At 41.2% G+C, this 17,383-nt stretch overlaps 1 protein-coding gene across 1 annotated transcript in view; it reads left to right on the forward strand.

The window, feature by feature from the left end:
- The first annotated feature begins 36 nt into the window (after positions 1-36).
- The window catches only part of LOC101739354 (irregular chiasm C-roughest protein), a 107,102-nt gene continuing 89,755 nt past the window's right edge, over positions 37-17,383 (forward strand). The window contains exon 1 of the mRNA XM_038019886.2: positions 37-191. The gene's annotated coding sequence lies outside the window, so the exon portion shown is untranslated. The remainder of the gene's footprint in view (positions 192-17,383) is intronic.

The raw sequence follows: 17,383 nt of genomic DNA on the forward strand, positions 1-17,383 counted from the left end.
TTCTTCGCGTCACTCTATGCGCCAAGGGCGGGAAAACACTTTGACTACCAGTCAGCTTACGGGCTTAGTACGCGGCAGACGTGTCTTTTGTAAAACCAATTTCACGAAAAATAAAACATCGCGGATTATTAAGTTAATTATACGAAAAATATATAAGAGTGTTAGTGTTGTTTTTTGGATTTTATTGTTCGGTATGTATCTTTTTCTTGCAATACATTATAGTGCACGAGCTCACGGCCCGTCTGGTGTTAAGCGATTATACACACGCGTATTCTGTCGCTCATCATTAAGCATGAGATCGAAGACTCAGTTGCACTGTAAAAACGACTCTCCTGCCTTTGAATCTAATATGCATTTAGCATGAATGCCTCGCAGCAAAAACTGTCATGATTATGGTACCCGCGCGGCTAAAAAACACCCACCCAATTTTTTGTAGAAAAATTCAATATACCAGAGGTCCCGCAGTAGTCGAAATTCGACTATAATTAATTGGAATTGTAAATTTGTACACTATTGTGATTGTATTTTATACTTCTATAATCACAAATTTCGCCAAGACTACACTTTAAAAAATATTAACAAAGACAAACAATATTTAATCTATTCTCAATTTGACAACAGACGTCAAGAACAAATGTTTGACAATAAATAGAATGCGTGCGTGTGTGCGTCAAATACATGGTATTTAGTGTGTGTAATGTTTTCTTTATTGATTTAATGTATCTTTTACGCATTATTTAAAAAAAAAATTAGCATTATGCACTTCTTCTCTATATTCTCTATAAGTGTGGAAAATTTCATACTCCTCCGTCCGCACAATTTTCGTAAAAAGGGATACAAAGTTTTTGCTTCACGTATTAATATATATATATATAACATGAATAAGTTAAGAGCTCTGCGTCTGTGATTCCGTGAAATCATTAATGTTATTATAACAAAATCGTTCTATTATAGATTTCTCATTTCATAATAATCGAATAGTGATGTAAGAGCGCGTATAAAAATATTGAAAGGGCAATAAAAATTAAACGTGCGGCATTTTTCTAAAATATTTTACGGCTCGGTAACGGGACCTTTAAGTCAAATTTTATTTCTTCTTAAATTATGTTCTGTGAAATGTGTGTGTATGATCTTTTCTATTATGGTATGAAGCTAAATAACATTTCATTTTAGACTTAAATCAATTGGGATGAAATTAAATGTAACGAGAAGAGTTAAGATGAAACAAAGTTTAAGTAAAATTATAGTTAGTGGATTTTTCGAATGAACCCGTGAAGCTAATCATCACCCACAGTTAAGCCACATTTGTACAATTTCACAGATTCTAAACAGTTATTAAACCACGGTTATTATATGTTTAAACCTAAACAAACAATAACAAAATAAAACAATTCACACAACTTTTCCCCTTACGTTCCCGATAGAGTCCTACGGCTTTTAATCCTTTATATTATAGAAAAATCATAAATTATATTAATATAATATAAATTATATTGAAAAATATAAATTATATTAATTTATATTATTATTATTAAGTATTAAATATTATTGGCAATTGGAAAAAAAAAGTTTTTGCCAGAGCTGTCAATAGATGGCGCTACCAGGTTGGTCTTTGTTATATTGGTTTGAAATTATTACAATAAGTTTGTGGATTATCATAGAGCATTTAAGATATTTGATGCCTGAATAGCGCTAACGAAATTTTCAAGGTAAGCTTGCGTTGACAAGTTGTGAACAACAACATTTGGACCGTCGGTCTACCGAGTATTTTCAGCCGCTCGCTGGAAGATCTTCTAAAGAGAGCTAGCTTCCTCCCAAAACCGACCAACATTCCAATAGATCAGACTTTTTGTTTTATTGCTTAGATGGGTGGACGAGCTCACAGCCCACCTGGTGTTAAGTGGTTACTGGAGCCCATAGGTATTAACAACGTAAATGCCGCCACTCACCTTAAGATATGAGTTCTAAGGTTTCAGTAAAAGAATGTGGCATAAGCATGTCTGAAGTGCTAGACGCCAGTTTTCGCTGACGATCAATCCAGCTACGTACCAAACATACACATATGTAGTATTATTATGAAATTAATTTCTCCTTTAAAAAAAAGTAGCTTGCATTCTTTTTTTTCTTTTTCGTTGTTTAGATGGGTGGACGATCTCACAGCCCACCTGGTGTTAAGTGGTTACTGGAGCCCATAGACATTTACAATGTAAATGTGGCACCCACCTTGTGATATAAGTTCTAAGGTCTCAAGTATAGTTTAAACGGCTGTCCCGCCCTTCAAACCGCATTACTGCTTCACGGCAGAAATAGGCAGGGTGGTGGTACCTATCCGCGCGGACTCACAAGTGTTCCTACCAGCAGTACTCGTTCGTTCAATAAGGGTAATTAATTGTAATTTTTTTTTTGGTACGGATCCCTAAAAATCAGAGAACCAGTTCGGTAGCGGCAACACCTGTTGTGTCGTATCCATACAGGCTTCGAACTCGGGCCCTGGGGTCTTCGGGAACCGGTTTATATAAAGCCGAATTGGGCCTCGAGGGATTTTAATTGTTTAGCTTTCATTAGCCGCCCGTTCTTAAATCGATTTTGAGCTTTTTTTGTTATTTTATTTTAACTCGTTTACCATCTAAACAATCTGCATTGATTTACTATATTTTTACAGCGATAAGGCATTTCGTATGCGGTTTTTTCTAAAATTTTTTATCATATGTTGTAAATATAACGGTGAACCTTGGCAAATATTCCGATGTTTACTTTGTAAGAGGTATAAATTAAACTATTACGCACTGGGGTTCAGGATAAACAAAATTTCACCAAAGTACAACCAAAAGCTCTATTCGACACTTAGAACACTTAACAAACACTTTGAAACTCTCAATTCGCTTCTTCCGCTTCGCTTTAGGTGATCCGTTCGCTGTTTCGCTTCGAGTAGTTCCGATTACTAACTGACTGTGTGCCATCTCTGCAACGCTTTTATAGCCTATACCACATCCCTAAAATTATCGAGAATATTCCACACATTTCGAGTATTGTGTTTCCGCTATCTGACAAGAGATGGCGTTACTCTTACCGGCGTAATAATATGTTGTAAATATAACGGTGAAACTTTGCAAATATTGCGATGTTTACTTTGTAAGAGATATAAATTATACTATTACGCACTGGGGTTCAGGATAAACAAAATTTCACCAAAGTACAACTAAAAGCAGTATTCAACACTTAGAACACTTAAAACACTTTAAAATTCTCAATTCGCTCCTTCCGCTTCGCTTCAGGTGATCCGTTCGCTATTTCGCTTCGAGTAGTTCCGATTACTGACTGACTGCGTGCCATCTCTGCAACGCTTTTGTAGCCGATACCACATCACTAGAATTATTGAGAATATTCCACACATTTCGAGTATTGTATTTCCGGTGTCTGACGATAGATGTCGTTGTACTTCTCGAGTGTTCTAGAAGCTACTAGATCCTTCGTGTTCGTTCGACTATTCGGTGATAGGTGGCGTTACTCTCACCTGCGATATTTTTTTTGTTGGTTCAAATAAATAAATAAAAATACATTTTTTTTGGGTTCCGTGAAGAGACCCGTGTAACATTTAGTTTGAATGGCAACAACAATAGTCTTGATCATTGAAATAAAAAATTGCCTTGCCTAATTATTACATGGCCGTATCGCATTTAAATAAACATGAAAGTTAAAACTAGTAGTGTAGTAAAAAAAAGGGTTCGACTTTAAAACAAAAAAAGCACTACCTGACCCTTGGTTCGAGTCTCGACTATGATTACCTGTGGTCGTGTTCCCACCACGCTCATTAAGCTGTCAACGAGCTTTCTGGGAAAGTTTTAAATTCAAAAGACTTGTATAAGGTTCTGTTTTTAAAATCAAGAACATTAAATTGTGTCCTTAAAAATTTTCAACCAAGTATATAATTATTTTAGCGCCGTCTGTAACTGTCGATATGTTGTGTGCAATTTGTATGTATTCACACAATATATGTGGGATGGTATGGTGAAATCTAGTGGATATTTAGTTTAACAACAAAATCTTTTATTCTCTTAAAAAAATACTACATACACATTCGTAACATCGTTCTGTAAATTTTTATATCTGTCAGTTATATTTTCTTCTTTTAAAAATAAAACTCGTGTGCTAGTGTGAATTAACCAAAAAGTTCCAATCTTCCCACTTATATGTACATTGGTATAGGCACATAACTCTTTTTTTTACTTTATTGATGCACAAAACAAATTACATCATTACAGTACATAATATTACCTAAATCGTACAAGTAGTACCTAGATCTAATCTGGATTGCAATGTAAATAGTATGTGCACTCAGAAAACCATATTAATGTGCATAGCTTTGGCTATTGAAAAAACAATTGAAATTACAAATATTGATAACTAGCCTTTGTTGAATAGGATATCCTTCACACATCTGGCAAAATGTTTAATCTTGGCCCTAATGCATTCTGTATTAAATATTAAATGTCACATCTACAGTTTATCTACTCATTGTAGAGAGTCGTTAAAGCAGGTTACTATTTCTAATTAAGACAATGTATTATAAATACAATAAACTTACATTTCTATCGGTTTTCTCAAAAGATTACCTCGCCGGAGTTAGCACTGTCCTGAACGGGGTTAATTAATTAGGAATGTTTTTTTTATTGCTTAGGTGGACAAGCTCACGGCCCACCTGTGGTATTAAGTGGTTACTGGAGCCCATAGACATCTACAACGTAAATGCGCCACCCATCATGAGATATCAGTTCTAATGTCTCAGTATAGTTACAACGGCAGCCCCATCCTTCAAACCGAAACGCATTACTGCTTCACGGCAGAGTTAGGCAGGGTGGTGGTACCTACCCGTGCAGACTCACGAGACGTCCTACTACCAGTTTGGATTATGAACTCATATACCTATCATGATCCATCTTTTCAATGAAAGTAATCCTCACTCAGCGACTAATAAATATGTACATCAGAGATGTCCTATCGTAAAATGTTGATAAAGTACACTTTCCATAAATTTCTTCAAATTTAATTTGTTTTGATAATTTTGTTATTTTAAGATGTATTATGAATAATTTGACGCATTACTAATTTTAATTTGTTTATCCTCATAATATTGTTACATTTATGTTTCTCAAAATAAAAAAACAAAATTGAATGTCTTGTGAATTAATTACTAGTATTTAGGTATCAGCTATTAAAATATCCCTAGTGACTCAACACCCAAAACATTGTCGTCTCGGGTGTATAAGAAGAAATTATGAATTTTCAGTATTCCTTTCATTGTACTTCTTTTTTTTTTTTAATTTTATTGCTTAGATTGGTGGACGAGCTCACAGCCCACCTGGTGTTAAGTGGTTACTGGAGCCCATAGACATCTACAACGTAGACGCGCCAGCCACCTTGAGATACAAGTTCTAAGGTCTCACTATAGTTACAACGGCTGCCCCACCCTTCAAACCGAAACGCATTACTGCTTCACGGCAGAAATAGGCAGGGCGGTGGTATCTACCCGCGCGGACTCACAAGTGGTCCTACCACCAGTAAAGTACACAATTACACAATTAAAAGGGAAACTTTAAAGTTAATTGGGAACCTACTTAAAAATCAATTTAAGTCGAAAAAGAAATTACCCGGTAATTTACATGAAAACTTCGTCAATGATACGGCGTGGTTATGAAACTAATTTTAGAAAATGACAAAAAGAAGTGGATATTCTAAAATTTTATTTTATCATACTGGGCGCAGATTACCATTTTTTGGGCATATCTCCAGGCGAGGAAGTGACTCCATAGAGCGCCTTCTCGTTCAGGACAAAATAGAAGCCACGTGTGGACGATCTCACTAGTGTTAAGTGGTTTCTGGAGACGTAAATGCGCCACCCACCTTGAGATATAAGTTCTAAGGTCTCAGTATAGTTACAACGGCTGCCCCATCCTTCAAACCGAAACGCATTACTGCGTCATGGCTGACATAGGCAGGGTGGTACCTATAATTGAAAAATATATATATTTAAATAAACTATTCACTGTTTAATCTTGACCTATTTTCTAGTAGCCTGTCGTATCACTCTTGTCAGAGTGGTCGTGGTCGTCATTCAGCATCATTACTGTGGGCAGAATTTATGCGCCAGTATTACATAAAAAAACTGTAGATTTCGAGGTCTAAATTGAAATCTATGAGAATTTCCGAAAAACTGTAGATCTACAGTTAAAACTGTAGTGTTGGCAACAGTGGAGAACGTCTGCTAAGATAATAAAGAACCCTTCCACGATTATTTAGCGCGATTGCCTACTGCAAATCAAGCTTAATCGCATTACCCAGAATCCCCTCTTCATAATATACAGGTGTTCGAAATTCAAAACGCAAGCTAAATTCTCATTAGATTACACAACGTATGATTAATGTTCGCTCGTCAAGCTCGACGTGTGTGGTGTACGATGCTGCCAACTTTGCAATAAAATTAACCGCTAAATGCTTAAATGTACCGTCAGCAACGCAATCCGGTGAACGTGAATACGTCTGTGTAAAGTTCGCAATATCTACAACGACTATAGTCATTAATCGATCTAGTATCGACTATCTTTCTTATACCTTTAAACGAGCAATTCTTGTATATCAAAATATACTAGAGGTCCCGCAGTAGTCGAAACTCGACTATAATTAATTGGAATTGTATAATAAGTTTGTACACTATTATGATTGTATTTTATACTTCTATAATCACAAATTTTGCCAAGGCTACTCTATAAAAAAATATTAATAAAGGCAAACAATATTTAATCTATTCTCAATTTGACCACAGACGTCAAGAACAAAAGTTTGACAATAAATAGAATGCATGCGTGTGTGCGTCAAATACATAGTACGTAGTGTGTGTAATGTTTTCTTTATTGATTCAATGTATCTTTTATGCATTATTTAAAAAAAATATTAGCACTTCTTCTCTATATTCTCTATAGGTGTGGAAAATTTCATACTCCTCCGTCCTCGCAATTTTCGTAAAAAGGGATACAAAGTTTTTGCTTCACGTAAAGATATATAATCTGAATCTGCTGAAATAGCTTTAGTGTTATTGTGTCTTTAAAGCACTTAGTTGAATTTATGAAAAATAGTATTATTATTCGCCAATAGATGTCGGGAAGAGTTGATTATTGAAAACACGAATAAAACATTTTTTTCTGATAATAAATCGTAGCTAGATCGATTTATCGCCCCCGAAATCCCATGTATACTAAATTTTATGAAAATCGTTCGAGCCGTTTCCGAGATTCAAATTATATATATATTTATATTTATATAAAAGAATTGCTCGTTTAAAGATATAATAATTAGAAAATAATAGATAAATAACTGGGAAGTAGTAGAAGTACCATAGACTGACATAAATACTTATATACGTTGTAGATAATAATACAATTATTGACGGTTCCACCTCATTTCTCAAAGTGGGGGATGGTGGTCACGTCTATGAACTTATAAATGTTAACAGCCACCAGGACCAAACTCATTCAAACTCATCCAAACATCTATCAACAAAATATTTATCAAATTTAAATACATATAAGCACTGAACAATCACTGGTACGACCTCTTGTGAGTCCGCGCGGGTAGGTACCACCGCCCCGCCTATTTCTGTCGTGAAGCAGTAATGCGTTTCGGTTTGAAGGGTGGGGCAGCCGTTGTAACTATACTTGAGACTTTAGAACTTTTATCTCAAGGTGGGTGGCGGATTTACGTTGTAGATGTCTATGGGCTCCAGTAACCACTTAACACCAGGTGGGCTGTGAGCTCGTCCACCCAACTAAGCAATAAAAAAAAAATTACATCACTTTGATCTGTAACTCACACATATACATTCACGTACACAACTACACTACACACACGCGTGTATGAGATACCACATAGAAAATGAACTAGAGAGATATTATCCAATTAAAAAAAAAACCGTAGATCACACGAAATGCCTCGGATAATTCCAGTTGCAGGATTATTTAATTGATGAAAAGAACTTCGGAATCGAAGAGTTATCTCGACGGAATCAAGCTCGCATGGAATGAAGTACACATCCGCCATCGCGAACGCCAGTGTAAGGCTAAGAAGCTTAAGTTAGGCGCGTTTTCATTGATTTTGATTTCCAAAAAAAAAAACTAACTTAAAATAATCCTTCCCGAGATACTTGAATCTCCACTGAACTAATGTAACATTAGTTAGTATTTACGTAATTAGCAGCTAAGTAAGAACATTAAGTAGGTACTCGTACTACTGTGCCGATTCCTGCGTTAAAATTCACCGGTTTACCAGTCGTTGGTCGTTTTTTTTATTGCTTAGATGGGTGGACAAGCTCACAGCCTACCTGGTGTTAAGTGCTTACTGAAGCCCATAGACATCTACAACGTAAATGCGCCACCCACCTTGAGATATAAGTTCTAAGATCTCAGTATAGTTACAACGGCTGCCCCACCCTTCAAACCGAAACGCATTACTGCTTCACGGCAGAAATAGGCAGGGCGGTGGTACCTAGCCGCGCGGACTCACAAGAGGTCCTACCACCAACACTATGTTTCAAGGTGCTCTGAAAAAAAATAAATAGAAACCGTTCGTCTGATTGTTAGTCTAAATAAATTAGTCAAGTCGAATTAAAGGAACAAAAAAATCCATCAAAATCAGTGTAGCTGTTTAGGGAGAGCTCAGTGGTAATTGAACGTAATAGTAGGCGGTTTTTAACTTATGATAATTGTTTGTGAATGATGATAAATACGCCATCTAACAACTTAGCGAGATCGCCGCTGTTTTAACCGTTTTTATTGGTATCCAATCGAATTTATCTGCTTTCTGTTTGTCGGTACGGTATTAGGGTATAAGTGCTATTCAGTGATGATAAGAACATGTTAATGCTTTTTTAATGGCTTCGAGAAAGCGGGCACGTGCTTTGAAAATAGACGGCAGACAAGATTATGGTACACGTGATGTTAGCCGGCCTTCGATACTGGACGCTGGTAATGCTAGCGGTATACCCAAGGCACTACCTTTTTTTTATGGCCCATAGACATCTACAACGTAAATGCGCCACCCACCTTGAGATATAAGTTCTAAGATCTCAGTATAGTTAAAACGGCTGCCCTACCGCTCAAACCGAAACGCATTATTGCTGCACGGCAGAAATAGGCGGGGTGGTGGTACCTAACTGTGCGGACTTACAAGAGATCCTACCACCAGTAGGTCCTACCTATTGCTAAGGACTGTTTTCTAATCTCGCTTAAACAAGAACAAGGGGCAGCGGTGCGATAGAATGCCTTAAAAAAACTTCCACTTTAAATCCGTTGGGTCAGGCCTTGGGGCAAATCTCTTCTGTCCGGGCTAGGAGCTCTTGGCCTATCAGGACAGCGGTGGTATGTTACTGGATATGTACTTAGATATAAGAGGGTAAAAAAATTTATGATAATGGGTAGATGTGAGTGATGATGATGGTAGGACCTCTTGTGAGTGCGCACGGTTAGGTACCACCACCCTGCCTATTTGAAGCAGTAATGCGTTTCGGTTTAAAGGGTGGGGCAACCGTTGTAACTATACTCGAGACCTTAGAACTTATATCTCAAGGTGGGAGGCGCATTTACGTTGTGGATGTCTATGGGCTCCAGTAACCACATAACACCAGGTGGGCTGTGAGGTCGTCCACCTATCTGAAAACCATAAGTACATTTTTTTTTATTGCCCTTGTAGGCAGACGAGCACACGGCCCACCTGATGGTGAGTGGTGACCGTCGCCCATGGACTTCAGCAATGCCAGGGGCAGAGCCAAGCCGCTGCCTACCGCAAACCTACCTGTTGTTTGTCGACCTTTCTCCAGTATTTATAGGCCGGACTCAGAAACATCAGAAACCCTTTATATTCCAATACATACGATCAAGCTATTTCAAATGTCATCGACCAATATTCAAACAGTATGTCCAATAAAATTCAGAGCATTTTATTAAGCTTTATCGAGGTTTAATATCTAAAAAGGTTCTATGGACGTAATAGGATGAAACCGACACGACTAATCGTAAAGAACCAAGAAATAATTACATTTTAATTTAATGAAATTTAACTTATCGCGTGCATAAACTAAAACCTAATCGTGGCCAACGTTTACATGGAATTATATAAACTAGAGGTCCCGCAGTAGTCGAAATTGGACTATAATTAATTGGAATTATAAGTTTGTACACTATTATGATTGTATTTTATACTTCTATAATCACAAATTTCCCCAAGACTACACTATAAAAAATATTAACAAAGACAAACAATATTTAATCTATTCTCAATTTGACAACAGACGCCAAGAACAAAAGTTTGACAATAAATAGTATGCATGCGTGTGTGCGTCAAATACATGGTATGTAGTGTGTGTAATGTTTTCTTTATTGATTTAATGTATCTTTTATGCATTATTTCAAAAAAAATATTAGCATTGTGCACTTCTTCTCTATATTCTGTATAAGTGTGGAAAATTTCATACTCCTCCGTCCGCGCAATTTTCGTAAAAAGGGATACAAAATTTTTGCTTCACGTATTAATATATATAGATATTTAAAAAATAAATGCCAAGTATTGATTTGTAAACATAAATAAAAATTATATACTCTTCCCAATTTGCCTGGGTTTTTTGTTTTAAATTAAAATCTAATTACTTACAAAATCACCCGTTAAAACTAGTATGTATGCATGTGTATATATAGGACACAACTCGACTTGTCGTATGATAGTTAGAGTGATTAACCACTCGACAGACGAGACGATTAGCGGAGGCTGGTCCCTCTTTGCATGACAACGACCAAACGAACGGACGAGTGTTGTTTTGTCAGCCTCGGAAACAGGTGCATGGCGTCGCATACACTTAAATGTACAGCGTGTTACATTCAATAAGTAATAAATAATAATTATTATTATAATTGGGAACAATTCACACACGGTCACCGTGCCACAATTTACGATTCCTTATGCTATGGGTACCAGAGGCTGACAAACATACTAATATACGATTTAAAAATAAACATATATATCTGTTCATCACATGAATGTTTGCCCGATATGTGAATCGAACCCACGACCCTCAGTGCAACAGTCAGGGGCGTTAATTACTTACCGCACTACCGAGCTAGTCAGTAATTAATAATAATAATTATGTACTATATACTATAATTATATATAAGAAAGTCGTGTTAGTTACGCTATTTATAACGCAAGGACGGCTAAACTGATTTGGCTGAAAATTGGTAGGGAGGTAGCTTAGAACCAGGAAATGGACCTATGGTAGTTTTATGTCGCGTTCTACCGCGACATAAAATGCGTAGAATAGGGATCACAGCGCATAAAATAAAACCTCCACTGTTCCAAAATCTTCTGTTATTATAATAAAAATTATCTAACACTTTTTTTTACACCTTAACTGTGTCTTCGCCATCTTCCTTTTCTCTGTCATTCTCTTCTCCTTTTCTTTCCGTTTTCTCCCACTCACATATTAACGCTCCGTTTTACACAGTTTCATACGTTCCGTTTTTACATTTATAATCCAACCATGTAATCCCAATATACCTACAATTCGTAATTAAGGTCTAATATTTAATTTTTCATGTTTGGACCTAAATGCTTGTTGGGAATATTTCGCCACTCTTATATGAGCATTTATGAGTTAAATAAATAAATTTTAATTGTGTTTTTTTTTCGTCAATTTTTTGTTACCAGTTACTGATGCAAACCTTCTCAAGCCAAAGTCTCAATCTTAAATTTAATTTAGTACACTTTCTTCTTGCAAATTCATCGTATTCTTCATCAGTGCAATTTCTTCGTGTTCATAATCAGTTTTCACACTGTTTTTACCCGGAACCCGCATCACTGAATTAAACCTGAAACACATTCGCTCTAACAACATAGAATTAGTGAAGCAATTCACGATTTAAACACCCCGTATCTTCAATCTCTATATAGATAATTGATAACTTCGTCTCACTCGCACTCCAGTTTGTTGAACCCCGAGAAAGATCTTCAAGTACAGAAAATCGAACAACACAGAACCTGATAGTTAAATTATATGTTTACGTATGAGATTTCATATCCCATATGGCTTAGGTGAGTGGACGAGCTCACAGCCCACCTGATGTTAAGTGGTTACTGGAGCCCATAGACATCCACAACGTAAATGCGCCACCCACCTCGAGATACAAGTTCTAAGGTCTCAGTATAGTTACAACGGCTACCCCACCCTTCGAACCGAAACGCATTACTGCTTCACGCCAGAAATAGGCAGGGTGGTTGTACCCACCCGCGCGGACTCACAAGAGGTCCTACCACCAGTAACTGTAAGTAATATTAGGTATATTAAGTTTAACTCAATATCCTTTTTTTATAACTAGATCTCTATTGCCAAATAATATGTAATTTTGAAGTACTCTTGTTTAAATCGGCAAGATAATGCAGTAGAAAATGAATTTATTAAATGATCCGTTACCCCACTTCGATAAAGCAGCACGACACGAGAACCCTCTCATCGTGGCCGCCGGTAACTACATTCCCGACCCTGCGGACAGAATGGAAAGCAGTCGACGTCGCCCAAAACACGTCATCTCGGATCCTCCCGATCCACTAACGGTGCTTCTAGGTACTTCAAGCACCGGTCACCGTTCTCGTCGAACCCGTCGCTTGCGACGAAGAGCTCGACGAGTAAATTAACTCTCAGACACAGCCCACTGAGTTTCTCGCCGGATCTTCTCAGTGGGTCGCGTTTCCGATCCGGTGGTAGATTCTGCGAAGCACGACTCTTGCTAGGGTTCGTGTTAGCATCGTCGTCAGGTTTGAGCCCCGTGAGCTCACCTACTAGTTACGGTTACGCTGGAATAGCCGCTCCAGGCTACCAGCTTAGGTAGGAAAAAACAAAAAAGAAAAAAAAACCTTTATTGTTTTCTATCGTAAAATAAGAAATGTTTTCTTTAATACAAAGACGTAATAATCTAAGGCTTATTTCACGCATGTGTTGATTATATTTATTACTATCTGAAAAACTGTGTAACGATACAGCCAATGAACGACACGTGTAATGGGAAACAACCATTCACCTCTGAATACCCATAAGAAATCGCAACATCGAACTTTAATAGCCAATTACAATCTTATTGCTCAAATAATCCCATTCTACAGGATAGCCGTCGGAGCACTATGGTTCCTGAGGAACGTAGATCTCCACGATGACAAACGTTAGGGTGAAGCTGAAATAGCCTCTCAAGGCTATCAGCCTTGAAGTCGTCGTGGCCTAAAGGATAAGACGTCCGGTGCATTCGTTATTGCGATGCAACGGTGTTCGAATCCCGCAGGCGGGTACCAATTTTTCGAATGAAATACGTACTTAACAAATGTTCACGATTGACTTCCACGGTGAAGGAATAACATCGTGTAATAAAAATCAAACCCGCAAAATTATAATTTGCGTAATCACTGGTGGTAGGACCTATTGTGAGTCCGCACGGGTAAGTACCACCGCCCTGCCTATTTCTGCGTGAAGCAGTAATGCGTTTCGGTTTGAAGGGTGGGGTAGCCGTTGTAACTATACTGAGACCTTAGAACTTATATCTCAAGGTGGGTGGCGCATTTACTTTGTAGATGTCTATGGGCTCCAGTAACCACTTAACACCAGGTGGGATGTGAGCTCGTCAAACCATCTAAGCAATAAAAAAAAAAAAACAGCATAGGTAGGGAAAAAAAAATGCTCAGATGGCTGGACGAGCTCACGGCCCACCTAGTGTTAAGCGGCTACCGAACCTCAAAGACATCTACAACGAAAAGGCCACCATCTTGAGACATGATGTATGATCTCAGTTTTAACAGTAAAAGTTGCCCTCACCCTTCAAACCGAAACGCATTACTGCTTCACAGCAGCACCTGACCGAGACGGGTCCCGATCTTTCGGCGGAGCAATACGGCTTCAGAGAGGGCCGCTCGACTATCGACGCAATTCTGCGCGTGCGGGCCCTCTCCGATGAAGCCGTATCCCGGGGCGGGGTGGCGATGGCGTTATCCTTAGATGTAAGGAACGCCTTCAACACCCTGCCCTGGTCGGTGATCGCGGGGGCGCTGGAGTATCACGGCGTCCCCGCATACCTCCGCCGACTGATCGGCTCCTACCTCGAGGGCAGGTCGATCCAGTGCATCGGACACGGTGGGGCGATGTACCGCTTCCCCGTCGAGCGTGGTGTTCCACAGGGGTCCGTCCTGGGCCCCCTGCTGTGGAACATCGGCTACGACTGGGTCCTGCGGGGCGTCATTCGGGGACCCCTCCCCGGGCTCAGCGTAATTTGTTACGCTGACGACACGTTGGTCGTAGCTCCGGGGAGGGACTACCGGGAGTCTGCCCGTCTGGCGTGCGCAGGCGTGGCACACGTCGTCACCAGGATCCGACGGTTGGGGCTCGAGGTGGCGCTCGACAAAACCCAGGCCCTGCTCTTTCACGGGCCGGGACGAGCGCCGCCTCTGGGTGCCCACCTCGTGATCGGAGGCGTCCGCGTCGGGGTCGGGGTGACCGGTCTTCGGTACCTCGGCCTTGAACTGGATGGTCGGTGGAACTTCCGCGCTCACTTTGCGAAGTTGGGCCCTCGACTGATGGCGACGGCCGGCTCTTTGAGCCGGCTGCTTCCAAACGTCGGGGGTCCCGATCAGGTGGCGCGCCGCCTCTACATGGGGGTGGTGCGGTCGATGGCACTATACGGGGCTCCCGTATGGTGCCACGCCCTGACCCGCAAGAACGTCGCGGCGCTGCGACGTCCGCAGCGCGCGATCGCGGTCAGGGCGATCCGAGGATACCGCACGGTCTCCTTCGAGGCGGCGTGCTTGCTCGCCGGGGCGCCACCCTGGGACCTGGAGGCGGAGGCGCTCGCTGCCGATTACCGGTGGCGTAGTGACCTTCGCTCTAGGGGGGAAGGGCGCCCCGGCGAAGGAGTAGTTCGAGCGCGGAGGCTCCAATCTCGGCGGTCCGTGCTGGAGGCGTGGTCTCGCCGCTTGGCGGACCCGTCGGCCGGCCTCCGTACCGTCGAGGCGGTCCGCCCGGTTCTCGCGGACTGGGTGGGCCGCGACCGCGGATGCCTCACCTTCCGGCTGACACAGATGTTGACCGGCCATGGGTGTTTTGGCCGGTACCTCTTTAAGATAGCCGGAAGGGAACCGACGGCGCAGTGCCACCACTGCGCGGACCGCGACGAGGAAGACACAGCGGAACACACGCTGGCGCGTTGCTCTGGATTCGACGAGCAACGCGCCGTCCTCGTCGCGGTCATTGGAGAGGACCTCTCGCTGCCGCGCGTCGTGGCTACGATGCTCGGCAGCGACGCGTCCTGGAAGGCGATGCTCGACTTCTGCGAGTCCACCATATCGCAGAAGGAGGCGGCGGAGCGAGAGAGGGAGAGCTCTTCCCTTTCCGCACCGATCCGTCGCCGTCGAGCCGGGGGCCGGAGGCGGGAATACGCCCGTACGTCCCGGCCCCTGTAGGTGGCGGCCTCCCCCCGGTGAAGGTCAAGGGGCGACCTGAGGGGGTGAGGCCGCGCGGCGCGCTACCAGCACTCTAGCGCGCTGCCGTGGAGTGAATAGAGCGACCGGTCGACGGTGTATCGCGTCCCGACCCGGCAGGCTGGTTCTGGTCCAGCGGGGTATTCCGGGACACCAGCGGCACCGTCTGGGCGGCCCGACGGGCTGCCGTACTGAGACGGCCGACGTTTCAGAGCCTTCGATTCGCCTCGAAGGCTCCGTCGGCTGGGCGTCCTTGGGGTGAGCCGCGCCGTCTGGTTGTAGTGTTGACCGCGGTAGCCCCCCTACCTCATCCGGGTTCTGACCTCGGAGGGGATCGGACGTCGGGTGTAAGAGTGCAGAGGAGTCGTTTAGTGGGTGGGCTCTAAAATCCTTGGGCCCGCGGTCTGCTCACAACACCATGCAGATCGTTGAGTCTCACATACCCCGCGCGCCCCTTTTGCGCGGGGACCTCGTAGGAGGTTCGGCCCTCTACCCAAAAAAAAAAAAAAAAAGGGAAAAAAAAATGCTCAGATGGCTGGACGAGCTCACGGCCCACCTAGTGTTAAGCGGCTACCGAACCTCAAAGACATCTACAACGAAAAGGCCACCATCTTGAGACATGATGTATGATCTCAGTTTTAACAGTAAAAGTTGCCCTCACCCTTCATACCGAAACGCATTATAGTAAAAGCTCTTTATTTGCGGGTTATACGTTACGTGAATATTCGGTTGGATGCGTATATATAGGAATCCATTTTATCAATGCGTATGTACCGAAGTACCGATTGGATCCGCGAATAAAGAGATCTTTAGCCAAGAAGATAGGTTAGGGTCGTATTTTTTGAAATCTGCGAATAGTGAATACGCGAATGAAGAAAGCACAAAAAAGGAGCTTTTACTGTACTACTCCACGGCAGAAATATGTAAGGAGTGGTGCCTACTCGTGCGTGCACATAAGTCTTACCACCAGTAATTTAAATATAATAATACTAGCGACCCGCCCTCGCTTCGCTTCGGAAACATTAAAACACACATGAAACAAAAAAAAAAACAAAAAAATAAAAAAAGTAGCCTATGTTCATCAGGGACAATGTCGGCTTCTAATGGAAAAAGAATTTTTCAAATCGGTCCAGTAGTTTCGGAGCCTATTCGAAACAAACAAACAAACAAATCTTTCCTCTTTATAATATTTAAATATAATAAAATTTGAATAATATTCCCGATTAGGAGGTTTGATCTTTATAAAAATGATATCAGTCAACGAGTAGTAGTTTAAGAGTTAACTTAGTCGCATTATGATATTTGATACTGAGATTTTTACTGAGAGAAATCTAAAAAAATCTTTTTGAAGTTGTCGTGGCCTAACGGATAAGACATCCGATGCATTAGTGTTGACCGATGCACCGGTGTTCGAATCTCAGGCGGGTACCAATTTTTCTAATGAAATACGTACTCAACAAATGTTCACGATTGACTTCCACGATGAAGGAATAACATCGTGTAATAAAAATGAAACCCGCAAAAATAGATTTGCGTAATTACTGGTGGTAGGGTCTTGTGAGTCCGCACAAATAGGTACCACCACCCTGCCTATTTCTGCTGTGAAGCAGTAATGCGTTTCGGTTTGAAGGGTGGGGCAGCCGTTGTAACTATACTTGAGACCTTAGAACTTATATCTCAAGGTGGGTGGCGCATTTACGTCGTAAATGTCTATGGGCTTCACTAACCACTTAACACCAGGTGGGCTGTGAGCTCTTCCACCCATTAGCAATAAAAAAAAATCTTTGTCCATTTCCTCAGTATGACCTCAATAGTGAATAACAATCTAGTTTAT

Source organism: Bombyx mori, chromosome 24, assembly GCF_030269925.1.
Source record: "Bombyx mori chromosome 24, ASM3026992v2".
Taxonomy (NCBI): domain Eukaryota; kingdom Metazoa; phylum Arthropoda; class Insecta; order Lepidoptera; family Bombycidae; genus Bombyx; species Bombyx mori.